The following is a 27533-nucleotide window of genomic DNA, read 5'->3' on the forward strand; positions in this document are numbered from 1 at the left end:
TTGAAGTCGTGTTGTTTCATATGAAGCCACATGCTACTGTTCTTTTTCAAAGAATATGCTGGTAGTTCACAGCAGCAAAGACCATACAGAAATTTTCAAATCTATTCAGAAAGTTATTTTCACGTTCATTACTGTTTTTATTGTTGTTGATAAGTGCGGAAAGAATTAATGTCGAACAAAGTCGCATCACTGGAAAGCTCAACCAACTTAAAGTTTAATTATTTAACCATTCTTTACGAAATATCTGACTACTTTTTAACCTTTTCTTTCGACATATTGACGTACCAAAAAGGACCTGATGTCAAAAGAAACACGTTATCAAACACGACACTACCCGGCTCATCAAGAGCACAGTAACGATTGTAACAAATACTGACTGAGTCTGTGGGCCAGAGCTGGTCTAGAAAACGAGTGGTAGTATGCAGCATAAGTTCAATACAAGAGGAATAACTAAACTATTATGCCGTACTAAGTTCTATATTTTTTCTCTCCTGGTTATGAAAGGTGATATTGTTACCGGTGAAAATCGCTAAAAGAAATTTGAAAATCCGTCAAAAAATCCGCTGTCCGCTAAATGGAAAATTTATCCGCTGTTCCATTTAAAAATCCGCCAAATTTGGCGGAAAATCAACTGAGTTGGCAACACTGCTCCCAAGGCTGAGTAGACCCCGTTCCAGCCCTCATACCACTTTTCAAATTTCGTGGCAGAGCCGGGAATCGAACCCGGGCCTCTGGGGGTGGCAACTAATCACACTAACTACTACACAACAGAGGCGGACATCGATTTATTTAATTATTTATTTATTTATTTATATTTTTATTTATTTATTTATTTATTTAATTTATTTATTTATTTAATTACTTATTTATTTATTTAATTAATTAATTAATTTATTTATTTATTTATTTATTTATTGTATGACTCTATATGAGGCGATTTAGGGCTCACGGCCCTCTCTTACAATTAACCACAACATACTCTACATAGTGACAATTTGAAAGTTACTATCTAGAACCTACCTAAATTAATGGAATAAAGTAGTATTATAACAGTTATTTTGTTAATGATTAATATCGTCTATGTACATCACCTAACAATAGTCCGCCTCAGTAGCATAACGATTAATGTCATTAGCTGCCGTCTTCGGGTGCCCGGGTTCGATTCCCGGTACTGCCAGAAATTTAAGACTTGCAGGAGGGCTGGTATGTGGTTGAAATGCTACATGCAGTTCACCTCCATTGGAGTGTAACTGAAAAGAGCTGCACCACCTCGGGATGAGGACACGGCTTTTGTCCGGCTCCATGGCTAAATGGTTAACGTGTTGGCCTTTGGTCACAAGGGGTCCCGGGTTCGATTCCCTGTAGGGTCGGGAATTTTAACCTGGCACGGACACTGGGTGTATGTGCCGTCTTCATCATCATTTCATCCTCATCACGAGGCGCAGGTCGCCTATGGGTGTCAAAAGACCTGCACCAGACCTCTCCGGAGGCCACACGCCATTTCATTTCAATACCGAACAATAGCTCTAAATCATACCTGCTCTCATTCACAGTAAACAATTCATACAACCTGTGCATGTATTTAAGAGGAAATGTCGACAACACTGCTAATAATAATAATTTAGTGTGGCTATTACTAGCCGAGTGCAGCCCTTGTTAGGCAGACCCTCCGATGAGGGTGGGCGGCATCTGCCATGTGTAGGTAACTGCGTGTTATTGTGGTGGAGAATAGTGTTATGTGTAGTGTGTGCGTTGCAGGGATGTTGGGGACAGCACAAACACCCAGCCCCCGGGCCACTGGAATTAACCATTGAAGGTTAAAATCCCCGACCCGCCCGGGAATCGAACCCCCGGGACCTTCTGAACCGAAGGCCAGTACGCTCACCATTCAGCCAACGAGTCGGACTGACAAGATTGCTTAAATATTATTATTATTATTATTATTATTATTATTATTATTATTATTATTATTATGGGCATGTGACATGAATGAATCCAACAAGACTGACCAAACGCATCATAACCTTCTTTCAGCAGAAGACCAAAGGGGCTTGGTTCATTGAGGTGGATAGAGACCTTGAAGAAGTGGGAATCACACATAATGACTTCCAGGAACGTGTACCACTTAAGAAGAAACTTCAAGCGTTCCAGGGTTTCCGAGACAATTTTGTTCTGTTATGAATTTCATTGGGTTCCGTATTGAAGTGGGATTACAGTAAATTAAAAATCACAATACAATGTCATTGTATTGAATAGGTGGACATTGAAAGAATTTTTAATTTACTGTTTCCGAGACAAGCCAAAATTAAAAACTGCAAAGGCATGGACGCAGGTGATGAGGAAAGAACGATAGCGAGAACATATGCGGAAGTATTGGGCAGATATCAAAATCAGAGGTAGCCATTTGAAATGATGAGGTTCAAAGTTGGCCGATACGACATGAATGAATGAATTATTATTATTATTTTCCTTTATTTGTACATATACAATCTAGGGGTGGTAGATGGAGAAAGGGCAAGCCCCTCAGACAAACCGTTTATAAGAAACGTGGCTTCTCGCTGTAGTTGGCATCACTGTAACGCTACATGGCCAAAGGTGTCTGAATGAATCAGCAATAGTACTGTAATCTAACTCCGATCGCTCTGTATAAAGAGTGGACGTGAATGCAGAATATAAGATCCAATACGCAACCTCAGATTACGCAAGTATCACGTGAACATTTTCTCTTTTGACGAAACTGCAGCAGCGAACGTTCTCCTGTCATGTGTTGCAAGCTCTGTGGTACTCCCACCTGCCCTGCCCTTGCCTGTGACCAAGCGCCCTTTGTCTGTTGAAGATCACGTGCTGGCTTTGAATTCACTCACTTAAATTGATCTATAAAACTTTTTTTTCAGCCCATCCCAGTCATTTCCGAGGTTGCTCGAGTCATCTGGGCTCATTTTGGCTTTCGCCGGATGCCTTTCATGACACCACGTAATTTTGGAGATGAAAGTCTCGACCTAGAATCGAAATGAATTCGAACCTCAGTCTTCCGGGTGGGAAGCCAGCAGCTTAGTCACTGAGCTAAACTCGAAAGTGAATTCCCCCCCCCCCACTTGAATGAATCCAGAGTTAGGAAGTAAGCTGTAATTTACTTCTTGAGATAAAATTCGTTCAATTCTAGTAATCGATATACATCGCCCGGAAGCAGAAATGTGAAGAAAGTCGGGCAGAGTGGCTCAGACGGTTGAAGCGCTGGCCTTCTGGCCCCAACTTGGCAGGTTCGATCCTGACTCAGTCCGGTGGTATTTGAAAGTGAGCAAATACGTCAGCCTCGTGTCGGTAGATTTACTGGCACATAAAGAACTCCTGTTGGACAAAATTCCGGCACCTCGGCGTCTCCGAAAACCATAAAAGCAGTTGATGGGACGTAAAGCGAATAAAATTATTATTATTATTATTTTTATTATTATTATTAAAAGTGAAAAAGTTATAACTTTTTCAGTTCTACAGCAGAACCAGAAGAATCACCAGTTCTGGATGAGATTCTTATCTCTCCATTTTCTCAAAGACATTCCAACGATGTTCTTAAAATGAGGAATGAGGTATTTCTTTAAGTGCCCCTGTAGGGCGTCTTTTCAGTAAATGCAAAGATGAGAATTTTAAGGTCCCATTCGTTTATTTGCAAAGTAAATTGAAAATCATTTCAAATGCTGAAAGTCATTAAGGAAAATAAAAATGATGGGAAAAAGATAATTTCGAAAACACCAAAGTATCGTGCTTAGTCTCACATATAGTTGTAATACTGAACGATGCGTTCTGACAGTTCTTATAGGGAGGTCCGTTAACTGGCTGCCTGGGTGGGCAGAATGTATTAGGGGTTATGGTTGCCATAGAAACGTGGGCGAACCTACTGCGGTTGCCATGGAGATAAGCCTGGTGGGCAGCTCGTGATACTTGCAGTTGCCAAACCTCTCACTTCCCAGTTGTGTACAACTGAACACAGCGGTTTGTTTGAACGAACGAACAAGTGAGCCGCAAGCGAAGGGAAGGAGAAAGGAATGTAGGAATGTGTCAACACCGCGCAATGGCACACGTAATGCTCCTCCGTCCAGCCCTATCTGTCAAAACGCTTCTTATTATGGGTATAGTGATGATAGCCACTTGCCTCTATGCTAAAAAAAAAACACACAAAATGAAGTAATCCTACTCCTTTTCTTCGCAAACTGTTGTATTATTCCAGTCCCAAGCAAGAAAAAACCCACCAATTATTTCCTTAAGACCAACATTCTGTAAAGTAACTCATTTTAGTGATTACTTTATGAAAACGTAAGTAAAATATTTCTCAATTAACTGCAATCGAGCCCAATTACTTTTTTCTTATTTTCTTCCCATCACTGAATGAATTGATAATAAATTGAAATAATTATCTTCTTTACGAAGTCAACCTTTAGTTTGCTGCAATCTACTGACTGGCAATAACTAACAGTTTGCTAGGTTTCCACTCCTGTTGTCCAACAGAGGCGAGGTGCCCTTAAACTTAACTCAGCGCATGGACGCGAAGAGAGGGTATGGTAGGAAGTGCCATCCATGTAGGATTGCCAATATATGTATTTTTGCGAAAAAATGAGGAAATTATATGCGAACTTCGAAAGAATGTAGTAGACAGTTATCAGATTATTATATTCTAGACATTTAACATTACACTATGTTTCAAATATACAGTAAAACCATTTATAGCCGGAAGAGCATGAAGCATTGCTGAGACGACATACTGTACTTTACATACTTCTCAGATGATTTAACAACAGGAAGTAAATTGGTATTATTTCGATTTTCTATGATAAATTGTAGTCATTTTCCACCAACGCTGTTGATAACGCTTACACGCTATACGCGAACCTTTTCTTGATACCAGGTTTTACGGGGGTGAGGAGTAAGGAGGGAGCTCTCCCGGTTCCGGTTATACTGTCAACTGAATGGAAATGAAATCTGAATTGAATCGATAATGTGATCGATCGATATGAATTTTCTAAACTTTTATTATCTTAAGCCAACAACCCTCCTCTGCGAACCATGTGACCTTGCCGCGGTGGGGAGGCTTGCGTGTCCCAATGATGCAGATAGCCGAGCCGCAGGTGCAACCATATCGGATGGGTATCTGTTGAGAGACCAGACTAACGAATGGTTCATCGAAAGGGGGGTAGCAGCCTTTCGGTTGTTGCAAGGGCGGCAGTCTAGATGATTGACTGATACGGCCTTGTAATAATACTCAACATGGCTAGCTGTGTTGATACTGCTACACGGCTGAAAGCAACGGGAAACTACAGCCGTAACCACCTCCCGAGGACATGCAGCTCTCTCTGTATGAAAGATGTACTGATGATGGCTTCCTCCCGGGTAAAATATTCCGGAGGTAAACTAGTCCCCCATTCGGATCTCCGGGTGGGGACTACACGAGAGGGGGCGATCATCAGGAAGATGGATACTGACATTCTGCGAGTCGGAGCGTGGAATGTTAGGAGTTTGAATCGTTGTGGTAGGTTAGAGAATCTGAAAAGGGAGATGGATAGGCTAAAGTTAGATGTAGTTGGTATAAGTGAAGTACGTTGGCAGGAAGAACAGGATTTTTGGTCAGGCGACTACCGAATTATCAACACGAAATCAAACAGGGGTAATGCAGGAGTTGGTTTAATAATGAATAAGAAAATAGGGCAGCGGATAAGCTACTACGACCAGCATAGTGAAAGAATTATTGTCGCCAAGATAGACACCAAACCAATGCCCACCACAATAGTGCAGGTCTATATGCCTACTAGTTCAGCGGATGATGAAGAAATTGAAAGAATATATGAGGAGATAGAAGATTTAATACAATATGTCAAAGGTGACGAGAATCTAATTGTGATGGGAGACTGGAACGCAGTGGTAGGCCAAGGAAGAGAAGGTAGCACAGTAGGAGAATTTGGATTGGGACAAAGGAACGAAAGAGGAAGTCGGCTGGTTGAATTCTGCACTGACCATAATTTAGTCCTCGCCAATACTTGGTTCAAACACCACAAACGACGGCTGTATACGTGGACGAGACCTGGAGACACTGGAAGATATCAAATAGACTTCATTATGATTAGGCAGAGATTCAGAAACCAGGTGTTGGATTGCAAAACTTTCCCAGGAGCAGACGTGGACTCTGACCACAACTTGTTGGTCATGAAATGCCATCTGAAGTTGAAGAAATTGAAGAAAGGAAAGAATGCAAAAAGATGGGATCTAGACAAGTTGAAAGAAAAGAGTGTGATGGATCGTTTCAAGGAACATGTTGCACAAGGACTAAATGAAAAGGCTGAAAGAAACACAGTAGAGGAAGAGTGGAGAGTCATGAAAAATGAAGTCAGTAGGGCTGCTGAAGAAATGTTAGGAAGGAAGAAAAGATCAACTAAGAATCAGTGGATAACTCAGGAGATACTAGACCTGATTGATGAACGACGAAAATACAAGAATGCTAGAAATGAAGAGGGCAGAAAAGAATACAGGCGATTAAAGAATCAAGTGGATAGAAAGTGCAAGGTAGCTAAGGAAGAATGGCTGAAGGAGAAGTGCAAGGATGTCGAAGGCTGTATGGTCCTGGGAAAGGTAGATGCTGCATACAGGAAAATCAAGGAAACCTTTGGAGAAAGGAAATCTAGGTGCATGAATATTAAGAGCTCAGATGGAAAGCCACTTCTAGGGAAAGAAGACAAAGCAGAAAGATGGCAGGAGCATATCCAACAGTTGTATCAAGGTAACGATGTAGATAATTTCGTTCTGGAACATGAAGAGGCTGTTGATGCTGATGAAATGGGAGACCCAATTTTGAGGTCAGAGTTTGACAGAGCTGTGAGTGACCTAAATAGGAACAAGGCACCTGGAATTGATGATATTCCCTCTGAATTACTGACTGCCTTAGGAGAAACCAGCATGGTAAGGTTATTTCATTTAGTGTGCAAGATGTATGAGACAGGAGAAGTCCCATCCGATTTTCGGCAGAATGTTGTTATACCTATTCCCAAGAAAGCCGGTGCTGACAGGTGTGAAAACTACCGCACTATTAGTTTAGTATCTCATGCCTGCAAAATTTTAACACGTATTATTTACAGAAGAATGGAAAAACAAGTTGAAGCTGAGTTGGGGGAAGATCAATTTGGCTTCAGAAGAAATGTAGGAACACGTGAAGCAATCCTGACTTTACGTCTGATCTTAGAGGATCGAATCAAGAAGGACAAGCCCACGTACATGGCATTCGTAGATCTAGAAAAGGCATTCGATAATGTTGATTGGACCAGGCTATTTATGATTCTGAAGATGATAGGGATCAGATACCGAGAACGAAGAATTATCTACAACCTGTATAAAAATCAGTCTGCAGTGATAAGAATCGAGGGCTTTGAAAAAGAAGCAGCAATCCAGAAAGGAGTGAGGCAAGGCTGCAGTTTGTCCCCTCTCCTTTTCAATGTTTACATAGAACAGGCAGTAAAGGAAATCAAAGAGAAATTTGGAAATGGAATCACAGTCCAAGGAGAGGAAATCAAAACCTTGAGATTTGCCGATGATATTGTTATTTTATCTGAGACTGCAGAAGATCTCGAGAAGTTGCTGAATGGTATGGATGAAGTCTTAGGTAAGGAGTACAAGATGAAAATAAATAAGTCCAAAACAAAAGTAATGGAGTGCAGCCGAACGAAGGCAGGTGATATAGGAAATATTAGATTAGGAAACGAAGTCTTAAAGGAAGTAGATGAATATTGTTACTTGGGTAGTAAAATAACCAACGATGGCAGAAGTAAGGAGGACATAAAATGCAGACTAGCACAAGCAAGGAAGAGCTTTCTTAAGAAAAGAAATTTGCTCACTTCAAACATTGATATCGGAATTAGAAAGATGTTTTTGAAGACTTTTGTGTGGAGCGTGGCATTGTATGGAAGTGAAACATGGACGATAACTAGCTCAGAAAGAAAGAGAATAGAAGCTTTTGAAATGTGGTGTTATAGAAGAATGCTGAAGGTGAGATGGATAGATCGAATCACGAATGAAGAGATACTGAATCGAATTGGTGAGAGGAGATCGATTTGGCTAAATTTGACGAGAAGAAGAGATAGAATGATAGGACACATCTTAAGACACCCAGGACTTGTTCAGTTGGTTTTTGAAGGAAGTGTAGGTGGCAAGAACGGTAGGGGTAGACCAAGGTATGAATATGACAAACAGATTAGAGCAGATGTAGGATGCAATAGTTACGTAGAAATGAAAAGGTTAGCACAGGATAGGGTGGCATGGAGGGCTGCATCAAACCAGTCTATGGACTGATGACTCAAACACACAAGCCAACAACTGTGTCAAGCACACATTATATATTATATAACATTTCTCGATGCGAATATTGTTCCTAGCATGAATTCTATAGTTTGGCTTTGCCGTGCAAACAACAACAGTATTAGTACGTAAAATGTACGCCAGAGTCTCTCGGCGAAGCATAACCGATTCATAGTTTCTGTTTCAAAGGTTGCCGATACGAATCTCGAAGATAACCGAGGTCTACCGATTCAGCACTAGGGAGTTCAGGTATCAAGAAAAGGTTCGCGTAATTTCTATTTCCTCTTTTTTTTTAAACATACGACGCTGTCACTGCTGCCATCTTTATGGACAACCCATAAAATCTATGTAGAGAAAAAAGTAAAGAACCCTCCAATTACGGAAAAAAATACAATACGGCAACCCTAAACCCTAGTGGCATGACTGAATGCAGGGAGAGAGAGAGATAGAGAGAGAGGGAGAGTGTGTGTACAACCCTTTTTTCTGTGGGTTGGATATGAAGTGAGACTATTCTTCGTAGCGAGTTTTTACGAACGGATGCCCTTCCTGATGTCAACCTCATTAGATGAGTTAATGAGATGAAATCTACGACGTGACACTCGACAGTATGAAGGGAGGGTGTAATCCGGTGCCCGTACATAGCCAGGGGCGAAGCGTCAGGGGAGACAGGATAGACAGCGTGTACCCTTAACATCTTGTGAACGAAATATTGACTAGTTAATTCAATTATAGTTTAGAACATTAATTATTTGCACATACATAGCATTATTGTATTCCCCGCTTTACTTATTTTCGTCTCACTTCGGCAATGCTAGGGCTCGCGTTAGTTACATGAAGCACGTAGGCGAAAGTAGACGCTGTCCATTCTGTGTATCTTCTCTTTTATTTTCAAAGCTTTCAGATAGAGCAACACTAACGCTATCTGTAGGTGCTGACTGTGGAACGAGAACTTTCCTATAGCGAGATTTCTCCGCCCAGTAGACAGACTTACCAGCGTCTCTTCTTGCTCTCACTGGCTAGTATTTGGATCTCAGTTATAAAAATCCTCTTATTGGCTATCATCTCAAACATGCTTTTAATTTAAGTAATTTGAATTTACTTTATTATAAGATATGTCTAAAAATAAAATAATAATATTCAAATACGAAATATAGCAAACTTACACCTAATAAATGAATGATAGCATCAAAACTCTTCAAGTACATGCATTTTATTGCCCGCCAATACCAGTTACTGTATTATAACCACAATGACTATAGGCCTACGTTCTTAATAATGAACTCCAGAGTGTGCATACGGAAACAATAAAATTGCTTAACTTGATGCTGTATATTCCGTTAACGTCAGTCGCTAGTGAACGCGCTATGAGCGCCTTCAAACGAATTAAACCGTATTTAAGGAATTCGATGACCAACCAGAGACTGTATAACTTAGGAAGTTTCATCTATAGAGAAGGAACTGCTGTGGCATCTTAGCAAGACGCCTGACTTCAAGACGAGAATAACAGATATATTTGCTGAAATGAAGAACAGGCGGTTTGAACTCATTTACAAGAATATTGTTTAAGGTGACTTGTACGAAAATCTATTTATTTCTTATTTCTCCTATTCAATTAAATAACAATGAAATATATTGCTATTTTTTATGTTACAGTGTTTTCGTGGAGCAGAAAGAGGTGATAGAAGGTGCTGGTGGGAATGGGTCTATCTACTATATCAAAGATTAACTTAAAAGTTTAAAATAAAGGTTATATTTCTTTTCAAAGAGCCTCCGTGGTTCAGACGGCAGCGCGTCGGCCTCTCACCGATGGATACCGTGGTTCAAATCTCCGTCACTCCATGTGAGATTTGTGCTGGACAAAGCGGAGGCGGGACAGGTTTTTCTCCGGGTACTCCGGTTTTCCCTGTCATCTTTCATTCCAGCAACACTCTCCATTCTCATTTCATAGCATCTATCAATCATTAATCAATCACTTTGGGAGTGGCGACCCCATCGTACTAATAGCCTATATCTGCTTCATTCATTCCATCCCTGACCCGGTCAATGACTGGAAAACAGGTTGTAGGTTTTCATTCATTTCTTTTCAAGTCACAACCTCAACAAACTTTTCACTGAGTGAAATAACAAGGTTACAGGTACAAATAGCAGTTTGGAAATAACAAAAGCTGAGCTTCCAGCTCACAATTTACAAGTATACTACATCGCAAATGTTACGTTTAGTTAGTCATGGAGAGATATCTCCCAATTCAAGAGCACTTTGTTCCAAAGGTTACAAATACGGCCTTCCAAGGCCCCACTCAATTTTACACAAAACCAGCAAGAGTTTACACTCCCTTGTTAGGTCCGGGAGAGACAAGACTATCGGTCTGGATTGTTAGGTCCGGGGAGTGACAAGACCATTAGTCTGGATAGTTAGGTCCGGGGAGTGACAAGACCATTAGTCTGGATAGTTAGGTCCGGGGAGTGACAAGACCATTGGTCTGGATTGTAAGGTCCGGGGGGTGACAAGACAGTTGGGCTGGATTGTTAGATCCGGGGAGTGACAAGACCATTGGTCTGGATTGTAAGGTCCGGGGGGTGACAAGACAGTTGGGCTGGATTGTTAGATCCGGGGAGTGACAAGACCATTGGTCTGGATTGTTAGGTCCGGGGAGTGACAAGACAGTTGGGCTGGATTGTTAGATCCGGGGAGTGACAAGACCATTGGTCTGGATTGTTAGGTCTGGGGAGGGTCAAGACCATCGGTCTGCATTGTTAGGTCTGGGGAGGGTCAAGACCATTGGTCTGGATTGTTAGGTCCGGGGAGTGACAAGACCATTGGTCTGGATTGTTAGGTCTGGGGATGGTCAAGACCATTGGTCTGGATTGTTAGGTCTGGGGAGAGACAAGACCATTGGTCTGGATTGTTAGGTCCGGGGAGTGACAAGACCATTGGTCTGGATTGTAAGGTCCGGGGAGTGACAAGACAGTTGGGCTGGATTTTTAGATCCGGGGAGTGACAAGACCATTGGTCTGGATTGTTAGGTCTGGGGAGGCTCAAGACCATCGGTCTGGATTGTTAGGTCCGGGGAGTGACGAGACCATGGGGCTGGATTGCTTAGGTCCGGGGAGAGATAAAACCACTGGTCTGATTGTTAGGTCCGGGGAGAGACAAGACTATTGGGCTGGATTGTTAGGTCCAGGGAGTGATAAGACCATTGGGCTGGATTGTTAGGTCCGGGGAGTGACAAGACCATTGGGCTGGATTAGTTAGGTCCAGGGAGTGACAAGACCATTAGTCTGGATTAGTTAGGTCCGGAGAGTGTCAAGACCATCAATTTGGATTGTAAGGTCTGAGGAGTGATAAGACCACTGGGCTGCATTGGTTAGGTCAGGAGAGTGACAAAATCATTGGTCTGGATTGTTAGGTCTTGAGAGTGACAACACCATTTGTCTGGATTAGTTAGGTCCAGAGAGTGACAAGACCATTGGTCTGGATTGTTAGGTCCGGAGAGTGACAAAATCATTCGTCTGGATTGTTAGGTCCGAAGAGTGACAAGACCATTGGGCTGGATTGGTTAGGTCCGGGGAGTGAAAAGACCACTGGGATGGATTGGTTAGGTCCGGGGAGTGACAAGACCATTGGTCTGGATTGTTAGGTCCGGAGAGTGACAAAATCATTGGTCTGGATTGTTAGGTCCGAGGAGTGATAAGACCATTGGGCTGGATTGGTTAGGTCCGAGGAGTGACAAGACCATTTGGCTGGATTAGGTCCGGGGAATAACAAAATAATTGGTCTGGATTGTTAGGTTCGGGGAGTGACATGACCATTGGGCTGGATTGGTTAGGTCCGGGGAGTGACAAGATCATGGGTCTGGATTGTTAAGTCCGGAAAGTGACAAAATTATTGGTCTGGATTGTTAGCTCCGGGGAGTGGCAAGACCACTGGACTCGACTGGTTAGGTCCGGGGTGTGCCAAAACCATTGGACTGGGGGCAAGCAAAGTGGGTCAGCGTGCTGCCGGCCGACAGGAACACAGCAAATGTTCGCATTCAGCCGATATACACAGTCTCGATGTTAATCCTTGCATACAAGTAAAACTAATTCTATGGGCGGAGCGGTGGGTCCCTGGCAAGCATAAAGGAAGGCACTTTCCTTTCTACTACTTCAGATATCGTTACACACCATTTTTACATGATTTTCTTCCTCCTTAAGTCTGTCCGCCGGGTACGGACGCACCACCAAAATGGGAAAATATGGAAAATCATCTTCAGGGCTGCCGACGGTGGGATTCGAACCCACCATCTCCCGATTACAAGCTCACAGCTACGCGATCCGAACCGCAGGACGAGACCTGCAGGTATTCAAGAGTGAGTGTTCTACAACGGATGCTCAGCTCCACAGCGTGTAATCCCTGACTAACTGTAGTACTCAAAATGAAAGAACAGATCCCGCACGGCCAGCAACACCAGAACCAGGACAGTAGTTTCAGCGAGCCAAGCATGCTATTTCTGTCTGGTAGACATCCGCATCGTACGCTATTCACTCTTGTCACACCAGTTTCCACAGCGTTAATGTTTTCGGAACGGTAGGTACTATCCTAGGAAGAAATTACTTCTTGCCAACATTATAATTCTTCCCTTCTGCGTAGCGAATATAAGGGTCATTTTGAGCAGAAATATTTAGTCGACTGTTGCGTTAAATGCGAGCAGACATCACGATTCTACAAACAAGAATTAATTCAATAAATTGAATAGTCTTTATAGTTTATTAATTATTAAAGCAAAAAAAAAAAAAAAGGTTAAATTTCCCTTCGGGAAAATTAAATGTTTATAAATATGTCATATATGTCTCTCAGCCACGGCCATTCATCAGTACTTCACAGCACAGCCTGCACGGTTGCTAGATTTCACTCCCCTGTATATGTCGGTGTGACATAAAGCAAATTGTAAAAAGAAATAATAATAATAATAATAATAATAATAATAATAATAATAATAATAATAATAATAATAAAGGGTCCGTCCCTGTGGTGTAGTGGTTAGTCTGATTACCTGCCACCCCCGGAGGCCCGGGTTCGATTCCCGGCTCTGTCACGAAATTTGAGAAGTGGTATGAGGGCTGGAACGGGGTCCACTCAGCCTCGGGAGGTCAAGTGAGTAGAGGTGGGTTCGATTCCCACCTCAGCCATCCTGGAAGTGGTTGTCCGTGGTTTCACACTTCTCCTCGTGCTGACCATACGACACCTCGTAATCTGCAGGCCTTCCGGCTGAGCAGCGGTCGCTTGGTAGTCCAAGGCCCTTCAGGGCTGTAGTGCTATGGGGTTAATTTTTTAAGTCCTTACCAAGTTCTTGAAGGGATAAGAGACACTCTTTATCACAGTTTTGTTGCAAAACTTAAGGTCTACATTTAGTATCTGCGTGAGTAATTGACCAAGCAGGGCATTCTTAATGAATTCAGGAATTCCCACTCCCAATTAGGAAGGAAGAACCAAACCAAACCCCATGGCACAACAGCTCCGAGGGCCATGGGCTACTAAGCGACCGCTGCTCAGTCCGAAGGCCTGCAGGTGTCTGTGGTCAGCACGACGAATCCTCTAGACAGTTATTTATGGCTTTCTAGGCCGGGGCCGCTATCTCCCCGTCAGATAGCTCCTCAATTGTAATCACGCGAGCTGAGTGGACCTCGAACCAGCCCTTAGATCCAGCTAAAAAATTCTGGCCTAGCCGGGAATCGAACCCGGGGCCTCCGGGTAAGAGGCAGATCAATTAGAAAGGCAATCCACTGGTATTTGTTTAAATAAGCTGTTCAGTGCAGTTTTAAAAGGAGGGGCAAGAGTATGGTGTATGTCATAATTCTTTTTTAAATGCTATTCGTTCGGGGCGTCGACCTATGGAGATCTTTTGCCCCTGTATGCCATAATAGTTTTTTTTTTTTTTACAACATGCTTTACGTCGCACCGACTTAGACAGGTCTTATGGCAACGATGGGATAGGGACAGCCTAGGAGTGGGAAGGAATCGGACGTGGCGTTAATTAAGGTACAGCCCCAGCATTTGCCTGGTGTGAAAATCAGAAACCACGGAAAACCATCTTCAGGACTGCCGACAGTGGGGCTCGAACCCACTATCTCCCGGATACAGGATCACAGCTGCGCGCCCCTAACCGCACGGCCAACTCGCCTGGTGAGTTCATTTCTTGTGACGAGCTATAACGGTAGTGAAGTCTTGAAAAAAAAAAAAAAAGTAGCAGAACTTAGATCAATTAAAATGAAAGAGTGTTTAAAACGAGTGGGCAATTTGGAAAAAGAAATTGTTAAGAAAATGTCAGCGAAAATTAAATAAAGTTTTTCATTTTTATTTTTAAAAAAGAAAAGTAAAAGGTATACTGAACTGGAGTACTGTAGTGTAAAAGTGTAAACAGACTTTGCTTTAAGACACATACATTTTTCTTTCAGAGTTTAAAAAAACATGTTACTGAAAATTGACACACCCCTTTAAGCGACCACCCCCTCTTGAAGGCTATTTCTTTGGGAACAGTCAATGGTTATTCAGTACAGGTTTCACTGTATTTTACTATTTGGAGATCACACTGACGATGTACGAACATTCTAGCTAGATTTACCTACTAACTGAGAAGAGTTATCTATTCTAATCGTGTTGGTGCGGGATCAATAGACTGGTGGGTGCTGCTCTGTTTGAAAGACATACTCACGCTACTCTGTTGATTGTTCACATACCAACGCGTTCACGTTATCTAGTCCCGCTGCCGGAACTCAACTGGCGAGTCCACCAACTACTGCTACTTGTAACTGATGGACTCCCACAACTCACACAGTGGAATGTTCTTAAAGCAGATGTTTATTCAACTTTCATCCTGCCAAGCAGGTAGACGGAGAACACACTCTAAAATTGTGGATATAATAATAATAATAATAATAATAATAATAATAATAATAATAATAATAATAATAATAATAATAATTGGCCGTGCGTTCAGGGTCGCGCAATTGTGAGCTTGCATTTGGGAGAGAGTGGGTTCGAATCCCATTGTTGGTAGCCCTGAAGATGGTTTTCTATGGTTTCCCATTTACATCTTCTTAATCTGTTTATCCTTTTTTTTTTTTGCTATTTGCTTTACGTCGCACCGACACAGATAGGTCTTATGGCGACGATTGGATGGGAAAGGCCTAGGAATGGGAAGGAAGCGGCCGTGGCCTTAATTAAGGTACAGCCCCAGCATTTGCCTGGTGTGAAAATGGGAAACCACGGAAAACCATTTTCAGGGCTGCCGACAGTGGGGTTCGAACCCACTATCTCCCGATTACTGGATACTGGCCGCACTTAAGCGACTGCAGCTATCGAGCTCGGTCTGTTTATCCTCCAGGGTTGGCTTTTCCCTCGGACTCAGCGAGGGATCCCACCTCTACCGCCTCAAGGGCAGTGTCCTGGAGCTTCAGAATCTGGGTCGGGGATACAACTGGGTAGGATGACCAGTACCTCGCCCAGTCAGCCTCACATGCCATGCTGAACAGGGGCCTTGTGGGGGGGGTTTGGGAAGATTGGAAGGGATAGACAAGGAAGGAAGCGGCCGTGGCCTTAAGTTAGGTACCATCCCGGCATTTGCCTGGAGGAGAAATGGGAAACCATGGAAAACCACTTCCAGGATGGCTGAGGTGGGAATCGAACCCACCTCTACTCATTTGACCTCCCGAGGCTGAGTGGACCCCGTTCCAGCCCTCGTACCACTTTTCAAATTTCGTGGTAGAGCCGGGAATCGAACCCGGGCCTCCGGGGGTGGCAGCTAATCACACTAACCACTACACCACAGAGGCGGACTTCCCATTTACATACCAAGCAAATGCTGGAGCTGTACTTTAGTTAAGGCTACGGCCGCCTTTTTCCCTCTCTTATCCCTTGCCTGTCCCATTGTCGCCATAAGACCTATCTGTGTCGGTGTGACGTATAGCAAATTGTCAACAACAACAATAATAATAATAATAATAATAATAATAATAATAATAATAATAATAATAATAATAATAATAATAATAATAATTCTGCTGCGTCTCCCACACCTGAGGAGTCTCGGGTGCGATCTCTGTCGCACATAAGGATGTGACCCTGTTTTACGACCGGATGCCCTTTCTGACACCAATCCTACACGGGGATGTAATCGCTATTTTGTGTTTCTGTGGCGATTGGTAGTGTAGTGTGTTGTCTGAATACGAAGAGGAAAGTGTTGGGGGGCAAAGAAACACCAGTCCCCAAGCCTGAAGAATTAATCAGACGCGATTAAAATCCCCGACCCGGTCGGGAATCGAACCCGGGACCCTCTGAATCGGAGGTTTCAACGCTGACCTTTCAGCCAAGGAGTCGGACAATAAGGTCCCACAAAACAATGACGTTTACAACAAAAAGTCCAAATTTTTGAACCCAAAACTCAAGGCATTATTGCACTGCCATAAGACCAGAGGCTTTGTAAGCAATGGAATGCCCTGGTATGAACATGAAAGGTCTGATAGAAACATTGGAAATTAAAGAAAGAAAAAAGGTCTAAAGGAAAGTCCTTGGCCCAATTAAAGACAAAGATGAATATAGACGTCGGCATAACCATCAGCTATATACTCATGTCTAGAAGACGTCTGATGTCTGCGGAGAAGGGGAATGGCATTTTATGGCCACTTGCTAAGAATGAAACCAACACAAATGGACCTACAGGAGATGGGGACCACTTATGAAGATATACAAGAACGCAACCGACTCAGGAGGAAACCAAAAGCACCAGGATTTTCAAGAAAGGCCGAAGTTGAATACGGGAAAGACAAGAACAACATCGACAACGAATAAGGAGCACAGGGAAAAGATCAAAGCCCAGATAAGACAGCTGAAATAACGTGGTCCCTAGTAGGCCGACACGAATAATAATAATAATAATAATAATAATAATAATAATAATAATAATAATAATAATAATAATAATATTCCAATTATTAACGTAGTCGCTGGACGACTTCAGCTCACTTTTTGAGTTTTGGGAGGATTGTTGACTCCTGATGCTTTTCCTGACCTCAGATTTCCAGTCCATCGAAATGAATCATAATTGCCATCACCATCTAACTATCTGCTATTCCCACACCTTGAAGATTTGTTACAACACCCGTGGATGTGGAAGCTATCTCGGCGGCAACTTCAGACTCATTATATGAGTGAGATTTGGAATTCTAGGCAGTATAACAGCTGGCGGAACGCGAGAGTCTGTATGTACTGGCTGTAATTCCAAAGGTGATGGCGTAACAATTAGATACCTTTATCTTTACGCTCCTTTTGGTATGTAACCTTCAGATAATGAGAGTTTAACGAGAGGAAGAATTCTCACGAGCTTGAGGTATCATTTCATGGGCAACAAGGGTGTCAGTTCTGTTCAACGATTGGAAAGGGGCGTTCTTCTCAACTGACCATCACCAACCTGACCGACTACCTAACACAGCTGGATGCAAAATCAGTAAAGAAGAACGCCCCTTTCCATCCATTCACCTAAGGCCAACTCTCCGATACTCTATAGATACTTTGTGTTCCATTGTCATTTTAACGTTACCGGCCATGATCTTGGTATTCAGGTCTTCGTTTGGAGTTGATACCTTCAAAGCATGATTGATGTTTCTAAAGAACCACCATGTTTTTTATGACTAAGTGGTGCAGTTTTGTTATTTTTTCTCCTCTCTAATGAGATCTTTGGTCCACTACTGTCAAATACGACTTGCGAATCCGCAAGTGCTTTCTGCAACACGATAATTCGCAGGCGTTCATCTTCCACTGGCCAATTTCTTATAATAATAAATAAATAAAAATCCACAGCCTGTTTCCAGTCATTTGACCGGGTCAGGAATGGAATGAATGAAGCGAGAATGGAAATTGTGCCGGCTGCCGAGGCCTGTCGCATTCCTCTGGGGCAATGATTAATGAAATGAAAGTATATTGGAGAGTGTTGAAAAATGACAGGGAAAACCGGAGTACCCGGAGAAAAACCTGTCCCACCTCCGCTTTGTCCAGCCAAATCTTACATGGAGTGACCGGGATTTGAACCACGGAATCCAGCGGTGAGAGGCCGGTGCGCTGCCGCCTGAGCCACGGAGGATTATAATATTAATAATAATAATAATGACTTTACGTCCCACTAACTACTTTTACTGTGTTTGTAGCCGCCGAGGTGCCGACAATTTGCCCCGCAGGAGTTCTATTACGTGTCACTAAATGAAGCGACACGAGGCTGGCGTATCTGATCACTTTCAAATACCACCGGACTGAGCCAGGATCAAACCCGCAAACTTGGAGTTAGAAGGCCAGTGCTCTACCGTCTGAGTTATTCAGTCTAGCGGTCAATTTTCTTCACAGTCCAAGTTTCACAATCATAAGTTGGGAAAAGATCATGGTACTGACTGTCCAGATGTTTGTGGTCGTGCTGATGTCTACGCTTTTCCAAATCTTTCTGTATAACATTACATTGCGCCCAATACTCGACACTTTGTTTCCGGTCTTGATACACCGTCACGATGGATTTTAAAACCAAATGAGACGAAATCTTAAACAGTAACCTCACTGGGAGTTTCAAACATGGACGATTTGCTCCGCGAGGAATCAAAATTACTTATAATTAGGCAGCTGCATTATCGTTTTATTTCTTGGTGGAAATCAGGGTTATTTTTAAAAAATTTCGCGTTAATTTTTTTAGAATTTTGCGTTATTTTTAATCATGCTATTATCATATTTTGGGATTTGAAAGGTACCTTTTCATGTAAATAAATTACTGAAGAACAATATGTATTTTTATTTAAAGATATACACACATTTTCAACATTCAATTATCACTGAAGAAGGCATAATATGAAAAAAAAAGTACATAATACGTTTTTTAACTGTCAAAGGAGAGCATTGTGAGTAGCAAGAAGAGAAACGTTCACAGTCAACATTAGCACATGGTTACCACACTGATTGGAGAGTTCTGCCACTGCCAAGCAAACTAATCAGGACTTTCACAATATTTAGTTTTTAATCTCGCAGTTTATTGGTTTGTTCTTGAAGTTCAATGTACCCTTTTGTGATCACTGAATCATTCTCATTTTTAAAGAATGGAATGGACTTCACTTTTTCCACTAGTGCTGAATCGACATTTCTGTTAATGATGAATACTGGACTAAACACTTATGCATATAAAATTTATAAAGTTGACATATTCGCGTTATTGTCTCATTTCGTTTTATTTCGCGAAATAAATCTCTCCAATTTTCAAATTGTTTTATAGGTAACTGTTTCCCAAGCATTTTAGTGAAAATCGTAGGTCCCTACTTATAATTAAATACATTTAAATTCAAAATAAGTAAATTCATGACATTATGAAATAAGACTAGACACTGCTTCATGAGCTAAGTACTCAAGGGAAACCGCTGTTCGTTTCGAAGGAATGCTTAGTTACAGCTGAAATTCCCGTGTCTTGGTTGTTGGTTTCAGCGCGACTTTGAAGTACTAACAATAGAAGAAAAACACCCAGCTGTGATGAAAGTGAAGGCAATCAGGAAGTGTGAAAGAGAAAATTCCTGATAAAATTATACAAAACCGGAGAGCTAATAAAGCAATTTACAAAGGCATATGCCTGGCTTTATCGACCACGTAATGAACCGACGCAAAGTGATCAATTGTTAAAGAACTGATCTGATTGTTCCATGACACTCATTATCGTAGTCATTATTGTCCTCTTGCTATTAGCGACATTTCAATCGAAAAGCAAGCCTTTCTCTCTTCGCTGGGGTTGACCTAGATTTACAAAAGATGTTACTGTACATTGCAGAACAGAGAATGATAACGCGAACCTTTTCATAGCTTGCTAATTACATATCCTCACAGTACAATGTTCGTAAAAGGAAGCGGGGAAACTCAATAAAGCAGCAGGCACATGGAATGTAACGTGGAAGTGCAATGTAATGATATTTGTTTGAAATGCTTTCGGATACGACAGAGGAAAACCCAAAAAATCGTCCTGGAAAGGTCTTTAACAGGTTTGTAAATCTACAGGCACAAGTCTCTCGTACTTGGGGTTCTTAAATATCAACACATTATGCTGAGTTTCGAACCCACGACCTCCAACAGTTGAGGCAAGTGCCTAACACATTACTCCACAAATGAGAGAGACGTGGCTCTTAAATGTCAAATGACTGTGCCTGGATTGGAACCCCCAACCTGAACAACATATGGCGTGTTGAACTGTTCAGTAGCGTAGATACGACTTTTCCTGGCGGGGTGAAGAGCAGCAAACCATGGATCATATAGTGATCGAATGTCCGCTCTGAGCGTTTAAAGGCTCAATGAAAGATCTCCACAACCTAACATAAGCAGCAGTTGAGTGGAGATAGTATTGCGAATATTTTTAAGAACTTGAGAGCGTATTTATGTGTGTGTATTTTTGTATATATTTTGTAAATGGCTCATATTTCTCCTTTCATCATACGATAAATAAATAAGCGCTGCGGCTGCTGGGATTCGAACCCACTATCTCCCGAGTGCAAGCTCACAGCTACGCGACTCTAACCACGTGACCAACTCGCTCGGCATGAGAAATTTCTTGTGATCAAAAAATATTCAGAAAAGAAGTCCGCAGTTGATGGTAATTTCTCCTGGATCACCCTGGATCGAGTGTCTATGTTTGCGGAGCAAGAGTGAAGCACTGCGTGTGCCTTACGTAAAGGAAAGCGAAGAGCCAGTCAGTGGGTCGCCCAAGGCCCTAGTTTCAATATTAATGACGTCACGGAGAATCTAGGTTGAGCGACCTTGAAGAGCCGAATGCAAGCTGCGACATTCCGGTGACTGATTCTCGTCTTGTGGGAGGAAGAATTTTACGCGGAGCGTTAGAAACTACAGTGCGAGAATACGGTACTGTGAATTTGAAACGGGCTGTATTCGGACCTCTTAGTAGCCTCTTACGACATGCTTGGGTACAGATAATGTAATCCTTTGACTCCACCCACATGGGGGATAAAGGTTCCGTTATATTGAAAGAAAAATGAATGTATCCACAAGGGAATGGTAAAGCTCATTAAGTGCGAAAAAATGAATGGTATATATTATTATTATTATTATTATTATTATTATTATCATCATCATCATCATTCTTCTTCTTCTTCTTAATCTGTTTTCCCTCCAGGGTCGGTTTTTCCCTCGGACACAGCGAGGGATCGCACCTCTACCGCCTCAAGGGCAGTGTCCTGGAGCTTCAGAATCTGGGTCGGGGATACAACTGGGGAGGATGACCAGCACCTCGCCCAGGCGGCCTCACCTGCTATGCTGAACAGGGGCCTTGTGGAGGAATGGGAAGATTGGATAGGACAGGCAAGGAAGAGGGAAGGAAGCGACCGTGGCCTTAAGTTAGGTACCATCCCGGCATTTGCCTGGAGGAGAAGTGAGAAACCACGGAAAACCACTTCCAGGATGGCTGAGGTGGGAATCGAACCCACCTCTACTCAGTTGACCTCCCGGGTTGAGTGGACCCCGTTCCAGCCCTCGTACCACTTTTCAAATTTCGTGGCAGAGTCGGGAATCGAACCCGGACCTCCGGGGGTGGCAGCTAATCACGCTAACCACGACACCACAGAGGTGGACATTATTAATAGCAGTAATAAACGTCGGGAAGGATTGAGTACCTAGAGTGTGGGGTACTACGTGATGGTACCGGGTTCGGTCGCTTAAGTGCGGCCAATACCCGGTATTCGGAAGATAGTACAATAGGTTCGAACCCCACTGTCGGCAGCCCTGAAGATGGTTTTCCGTGTGATGCAAGTGTGTAATGGACTAGTATAACTTGGAAACAATTCTCTAAAACCATGGGTAAATAGTGAAAATACCGAGTTTGATTAGTAGGTATTATTATTATTATTATTATTATTATTATTATTATTATTATTATTATTATTATTATTATTATTATTATTATTATTATTATTATTATTATTATTATTATCTACGTAGTTATGTACGACAGGTTGTCAGTACGGACTTTATTTTGTATAAATCGTGGTCATATCATTTATTATTTGTGTGTTGTATGATCTGTCTTGTGTAACAGAACACGCCAGGTTATGTCACGATACTTCTGCTGTATATTTATTAATACGACTTTATTTAATGTAAGAATACGTAATTAACAGTATATAATTTATTATTACCTGTAAATATGATGTATAAATCCGATGCAATGTTCTGCTACACAAGATAAGAGTCTAGAACAACGCACTTTTGTCACCCGAGTTTTACAGAATGTTCTATTCATTTGCATATAGGTTATTGGAGACTCAGAAGATACGAGAAAGCATGTTGTGTCATACTTTTCTGGAAGCCTGACCAGGCGAGGTATATCCTATTAAAAGACAGTCTTGAGTCGTTTAGTGGAGATGAGTTGAGTTGTTACCGAGAGTCGTTAGTCGAGTTAAGTATGTGAACTCATGTTGTGATTTTGCCGTTGAAGTGGTTATGTTGTGTTGGTACAAGTGTTCCGTAGTTGGTTGACATGCTAATGTGCAGTCGACTGAGTTCAAGATGTTGGTTAGGGCCGATGACCGTAGATGTTAGGCCCATTTAAACATCAAGCAAGATGGTGGTTCATTTGATGTACAACTATTAAGGTCTATATAATTTGTAAATAACACAGTGTAAACAATTGCAGCATCTCGTGTGTGCGTCTTTGGGAATACGAAACGTGGTTTCCCATTTTCTCACCAGGTAAATGCTGGGGCTGTGCTTTAATGAAGGCCACGGCCGCTTCTTTCCCACTCCTAGCCCTTTCCTCTCCCATCGTCGCCGTAAGACCTGTATGTGTCGGTGATACGTAAAGCAACTTGTAAAAAAAAAAAAAAACCATCGACGGCGTTGAGATTCTCAAAACATCTCAATTTGAATATCTGGGATCACTTATCCAATCGGATCGTGACACGCTCCCAGATGTTCGAAGCAGAATCAACGCTGTCTGGATGAAGTGGCGCCAAGTCACAGGAGTACTTTTTGATCGGAGGGTGCCAATGAATCTGAAATCCAAACTCTATAGAACCATCAAAAGACCAGTGGCACTGTATGGATCCGGGTGTTGGCCAGTCACAAGGAGACACGAACGACAGCTGCATGTCATGGAGATCTTCTCTGACCAATGGGACTCACTAGACTGGACCACGTCAGAAATGAGGATGTTCGGATGGCATTTGGTGTGGCCCCAAACCCTGACAAAATGCGAGAGAATCGTTTGAGATGATACGGCCACGTGCTACGTAGAAACGGTTCTTCAGTTGGGAGAAGCGCATTAAACTTAAGTCCTGAGGGCCGCAGACCACGAGGGCGACCAAGGAAGCGCTGGATCGACAGTGCGGGAGGACATGCATGTGGCAAAAGTCTATCCTGCAGATGCACAAGACCGCATCAAGTGGAAAGAGAAGTGCAGAACAGCAGACCCTGCAATTAAGCGGGATAAGTGATTATTATTATTATTATTATTATTATTATTATTATTATTATTATTATTATTATTATTATTATTATTATTATTATTATTATTATTATTATTCGGCCCTGTGGTGTAGAGGTAGCGTGTCATTCTCTTCCCCTTCTTAAGGAAGGTTGTAGAATAAGATAATGAAGAAGAACACGAGGAGGAATGAGAATCCGTATATATCCTTCTCTTCTTGTTCTTCAACCTTCCTAGGAAGTAGAGGAAGAAGTTTGATTTTCACCGTTTTCTAACTGTGCTACTACTTCTTCTTTTTCGTCTTCTTCTTCTTCCTTATTATTATTACTAATACTGAGCAATACAATTATCGTAGTTGTTACGCACTCTGGTGAACGGAAATGGAGGAGGAAGAAGAAGAAGAAGAAGAAGGAGAAGAAGAGAAAGATGAACGGACGGTTCTGAATTTCTCCTCTTCTTCTTCTTCAATCTTTCTTAAGAAGGACAAGTAGAAGATGATGAAATGAAATGAAATGAAATGAAATGAAATGAAATGGCGTATGGCTTTTAGTGCCGGGAGTGTCCGAGGAAAAGTTCGGCTTGCCAGATGCAGGTCTTTTGATTCGACTCCCGTAGGCGACCTGCGTTCGTGATGAGGATGAGATGATGATGAAGACCACACATACACCCAGCCCCCGTGTCAGCGAAATTAACCAATTGTGGTTAAAATTCCCGACCCCACCGGAAATCGAACCCGGGACTCCTGTGGCCAAAGGCCAGCACGCTAACCATTTAGCCATGGAGCCGGACGTAGAAGATGATAACGAATACGAATAACAGGAAGAAGAAGAAATATGATTTTCGCCGTGTTCTACCTGTGCTATTACTGCTTCTGATTATACTGGCTCCATGGCTAAACGGTCAGCGTGTTGGCCTTTGGTCACAGGGGTCCCGGGTTCGATTCCCGGCAGGGTCGGGAATTTTAACCATAATTAGTTAATTTCGCTGTCACGGGAGCTGGGTGTATGTGTGTGTGTCTTTATCACCATTTCATCCTCATCTCGACGCGCAGGTCGCCTACGGGGGACAAATCAAAAGATCTGCACCTGGTGAGCCGTACATGTCCTCGGACACTTCCGGCACTGAAAGCCATACACCATTTCATTTTCCTCTTTATTAGTGCCAATATTGGTCGATATTATTAACACCATTTTTATGCAGTTGGCTGTATATAATAATAATAATAATAATAATAATAATAATAATAATAATAATAATAATAATAATTTCAAGTCCCTTCTATATGTTTTTCTCCTCTTGTTCTTAAATTTCTGTGCCGGCCAGTTCAAGGATTTCACTTCTGGACTGAGGAGTAGAACGGAAAGAAGGCGTACACTAACTGATCTATAGTATACACAGACGTTGGCATGGTTAGAATGGTGTCGGGAAATTAATGACGCTAATTCCAGATAGAACCCCAACCCTAAAATACAGAATATTCATGTTAAAAACTGGTTTCCTGTAGCTGTTTTCATTTGAGTTTGACGAGTTGTTTCGCGTTGCACAAGAAACCCTCCCGCTGTCACATCAGAGAGACATGTCAGAGCAAACAGGGCCGGTGTATGTGTAGGTCTCCCAATGACGGAAGTGGAGCTCAGCACTTGTTGCCCTGAGTGACGGCCGGGAGGCGGGGGTGAGAAGAGAGCTGTACTCTGTGACCACAGTTGACAAGCTGCTTGTAGGTCAAGGTCCGGGGAGACCGCAACCATTCGCCAAGTGGGGACGGACCGCAAAGTGAGGGGCGTATACAGCTTTATGTCTCAAGTACGGTTCTGACTTTTCCTAAGCCTCCAAAATGCCTAACGTTTTAAATGACGATTTTGAAGCACACAAACATTGCATTTGTAGCGTGAGTACTATTGCGTTAGTGGTACAGCGGGCTGTGGTTGAAAGGCTTTCCCTCCGTCCTTACCTGGGTATTCTATTGTGTTGTTAGATAAACACTGGCTGGCTACTGGCAGTTCAGCCACTAGCGATCCCACCAAGGGAGACTGGAGAAATATAAACACTATAATGGTATCAATATGCTTCTAGGTAACTTGATATACAGAGCTAACATGTTCTCCTCAAATAACGCATTAACCGTTAATGATATCGAAAATCTGTTTTCACTTTTAGTAATATTACCAAGGGGCTCATAATCGAATTTCCAGAATGTCAAAATCTGTCGAGAACTTCGTTCTTTTAGCATTAGAAACAGTCGTTAATATTTTAGATACGAAAATTCTTCCCTTCAGTAGATAAATAAAAAAATAAAAAATGCAAACTCGTGTCCTCATCCCGAGGTGGTGAAGCTCTTCTCAGGCACACCCCCATTGGAGGCGAACTGCATGAATCATTTTACCACATATCAGCCCTCCTGTCATTCTTAAATTTCTGCCAGCACCAGGAATCGAACCCTGGTGCCCTGAGGACGGCAGCTAATAATAACCGTTCCGCTACGCAGGCGGACAATAAATAAATAAATAAATAAATAAATAAATAAATAAATAAATAAATAAATAAATCACAACTGATCTGCATTTAGTTGTAGTCGCCCAGGTGGATGGTTTCGTATCTGTTGTTTACCTAGTTATTTTCTTAAATAACTGCATAGAATATGGAAATTTTTTGAACATCTCCCTGGGTAAATTGTTCCAATCCCTAACTTCTCTTCCTATAAACGAATATTTGCCCCAATTTGTTCTCTTGAACTTCAACTTTATCTTCATATTTTGATCATTCCTACTTTTAAATATTTTGATCATTCCTACTTTTAAAAAACACCACTCAAACTTATTCGTCAACTAACGTCATTCCACGCTTATCTCCACTGAAAGATCGGAACATACCACGACGTCGAACAGCTCGTCTCCTTTCTCCCAAGTCTTCCCAGTCTAAACTTTGCAACATTTTCGTAACGCCACTCTTTTGTCGGAAATCACCCGGAACAAATTGAGCTGCTTTTCTTTGGATTTTTTTCCAGTTCTCGAATCAAGTAATCCTGGTGAGGGTCCCATAGACGGGAATAATACTCTAGTTGGGGTCTTTCAAGAGACTTACATCCTAAGTACAATTCTTAAATATCCTCATAACCATGTCCAGAGATCTGTACCATTTATTTACAATCCCGCTTATGTAATTACCCCAATGAAGATCTTCCCTTATATTCTATTAACGCCTACGTTCTTTCAGTGATCCCCATAAGGAACTGGGTTCCTTCAGAAGATTCATTTTATGTGGAATCTATTTCAGGAATGTATTAGTAATATATTCGTTTAATTACAGGTCCTACCAAAAGTTTAAGGACACCTTTTATTTAATGAACATGATTCCTCTCCTTAAACGTTTTGTCTCAGTCATACGATTTTTTTTACAGATATACGATTTACAGATTTTACGATTTTTATTTAGAGGAACATTTTCTGAAATTTTATTAAATTATCACTCTTTGTTTTGAAGATCTCAAAGTTTTTATTTATAATAATTGGAAAGAAAATAGCTGTGTTTTAATACTTGACTAGGTCTGGATAGAAAAAAAATGGGGATTACATTAATAACCTTTGTTACGAAGAAATACAGATGCCTTTAGAATATTTATAATTGTAATAAAGTAATATAATATGTTTCTATTTAAAAATATCCCACGGTTTATAGCTCGCAACAGAACCACAGAAAGTGGTAAAGAAAACATTGCTTGGCATTGTAGTG

This window comes from Anabrus simplex, chromosome 11 (genome assembly GCF_040414725.1).
Source record: "Anabrus simplex isolate iqAnaSimp1 chromosome 11, ASM4041472v1, whole genome shotgun sequence".
NCBI classification, from domain to species: Eukaryota; Metazoa; Arthropoda; class Insecta; order Orthoptera; family Tettigoniidae; genus Anabrus; species Anabrus simplex.